Source organism: Tupaia chinensis, unplaced genomic scaffold (genome assembly GCF_000334495.1).
Source record: "Tupaia chinensis unplaced genomic scaffold, TupChi_1.0 Scaffold000671_2, whole genome shotgun sequence".
In the NCBI taxonomy this organism is placed as follows: domain Eukaryota; kingdom Metazoa; phylum Chordata; class Mammalia; order Scandentia; family Tupaiidae; genus Tupaia; species Tupaia belangeri.
This window is the reverse complement of record NW_006160194.1, coordinates 2387005-2389652: the sequence shown is the minus strand read 5'-3', so window position 1 is coordinate 2389652 and position 2648 is coordinate 2387005.

Below are 2648 nucleotides of genomic sequence, written 5' to 3'. Positions count from 1 at the left end.
TCCAGCGACGTAGCCATTACGCTAACTGCTGGCCTCATTGGAGTTTTTTTTAAATTTACTTTTATTTTTAAAAAATTTTTGACATAGGGACCAGCAGTTGGCATAACGGCTATGTCACCAGACTCTCATGTAGTTGACCACGGTTCAAGTCCCAGACCCGGTGGCTTAAACTCACGCCAGGCGCATGTGTGTGGGTGCCCAAGATCCCGAGAGGAGAATGGAGGAGAAGGGATTGTGGCGTGGCCATCCCCCCTGGGGGGTGATTTCTCACTTTCTGTCTCTCTTTCTGACGAGTGCACGCACCCTACAGCAAAAACCTCTTGAAAAAAAAATTGGCATAGGACATAAGTGCTCACTGGAGAGAGACAGAGAGACAGAGAGAATCATACAGAAAGGAAGTCTGAGGAATCGCCTCCGTGAAGGTGGCCACACTGCAATCCTCTCTTCTCCATTCTCTCGGAAATTGGAGCACACAGGCACACGCACGTGGCATGTTTTTCTTTTCCTTTTTAAAAATAATTATTTTATTTCACTTTAACTATTTATTTTCCTTTGACCAGAGGGACGGTGGGGTCGGGGGAGTGAGAAAGCAAGTCGCCAGGTCTGGGACTCGAACTGCAGTGGGCCATGTGGGAGTCCAGCACCCTTAATCAGCATGCCACCCTCAAGCTCCGTGGCATGTTTTATGAGCTACTAGGTCTGGGACTTGAACCACTCAGCCACGTAGGAATCTAGTGCCTTGACTACCATGCCACCAGCTGGCCCTGAAGGTTATTACTTATTTATTTTTGTATCTGAATACTCAATTGTTTCTGTATCATTTGTTAAAAAGACTCTCTTTTTTCCATTTAATTACCTTCATATATTGACTAAAAACCAGACGGCCTCTTTGCCTGCATGCCAATACCGCATTCTTTTGATTACTGTAGCTTTATGATGCATCCTGAAATCAGGTTTTTGGTTCTTTTACAAATTTGTTTTGGCCACTCTAGTTTTTTTACAATTCTATATGAATTTTAGAATCATCTTGCCAATTTTTTTTTTGTCTTTTTAGTTTGCTAGAATGTGCGGACTTGCCAGGGGGAGAGATGGAAGTGAGAGGGGGTGTAATTTGAAGACTGTTGTATAAATGGAGTTACAGCTGGTCCTGAAGCCGGGTGGTTAATGGAGCTGGGTCCCTCATGGCCAGCAGCAGTTTGAAAAACACCAGGTGTGTGTGTGCCCAAAGTGGCTTGAAAAACACCAGACTGTGTGTGTGCGCACGCGCCCAAATCCTGACGGGAAGGAGGAATGTGGGACAGGACTGAGAGGGCCACAGGCCATGGGGAGTGATCTCTCTGCACCCTCCTCTTGGCAATGTAAGCAAATAAGCACGTAATAGGAACAGCTAAAACACAGGGTACAGCCTTTGGCTTCGTTCTCTTAGCCTAATGTCCTTCCTGTCTCTCCAAGCTACTGTGTGCATCCAGCGTTCGTTCCTTCTCACTTCTGAGCACTCCTCTGTCGGGGGGGAGTCCCAGAGTTGGCGGACTAATTGCCCACTGAGGGCATTCAGGTGTTCACAGTAGGCACTCATACATAGAGCCGCATGCCTGAGGGCATTCAGGTGTCCACAGTAGGCACTCATACATGGAGCTGCATGCCTGAGGGCATTCAGGTGTCCACAGTAGGCACTCATACATAGAGCTGCATGCCTGAGGGCATTCAGGTGTCCACAGTAGGCACTCATACATGGAGCTGCATGCCTGAGGGCATTCAGGTGTCCACAGTAGGCACTCATACATGGAGCTGCATGCCTGAGGGCATTCAGGTGTCCACAGTAGGCACTCATACATAGAGCTGCATGCCTGAGGGCATTCAGGTGTCCACAGTAGGCACTCATACATAGAGCTGCATGCCTGAGGGCATTCAGGTGTCCACAGTAGGCACTCATACATGGAGCTGCATGCCTGAGGGCATTCAGGTGTCCACAGTAGGCACTCATACATGGAGCTGCATGCCTTCATGCAGGCATCTGTGTCCTGCACTGCTGAATGGCTGATGTCTGCACTGTGGCCATTTGTTGCGAGCTGGTGGGGGCATTCGAGCTCTGTGTAGGACTGGACTGTAGAGAGCCTGTGCTCTTGACTGTGCCCTTCCAGTGCATCTCAGAACCTCCTCCTTCGGGGGAACAAGATGACAGGAGGAGATGGAGGTGGATATGCCCCTTGCCCAGGTCAGTGAGGCTCTGATAAAACCCCCAGGTTAAGCTCTGGTTACCTGGTTCCTCCTGAGAGCAACGCTTGTTAAAAACAGGTGTATTTCATGGATGCTTTCCCTCCTGCTGCCAGAAGCACAAGGAGGTTTTCCTCCTGTTTGCACAGAGGACCTCATCAAACTCAGTCCTTCAGTCTCAGTCCTGCCTAAAGGTCAGCTTTTCCCACCTAGTCCTGGCTCCCAGAAGATTTCTGCATGTGAGTTCCTGCTCTGGTAGGTGGGTCATGCTCAGCATGTGCCTGCCTGTCTCTCCAATGTGGGACAGTGGTTTCCCTGACTTTACTTGTGATAGGATGGACTAACCATTGAAAGATCCTAGTATGCCAGAGCTGAATCCAGAAGCTGCCGTTTAACTTTTTAAAGAAACTGCCTGACTGTTTTTCTGTGCATAT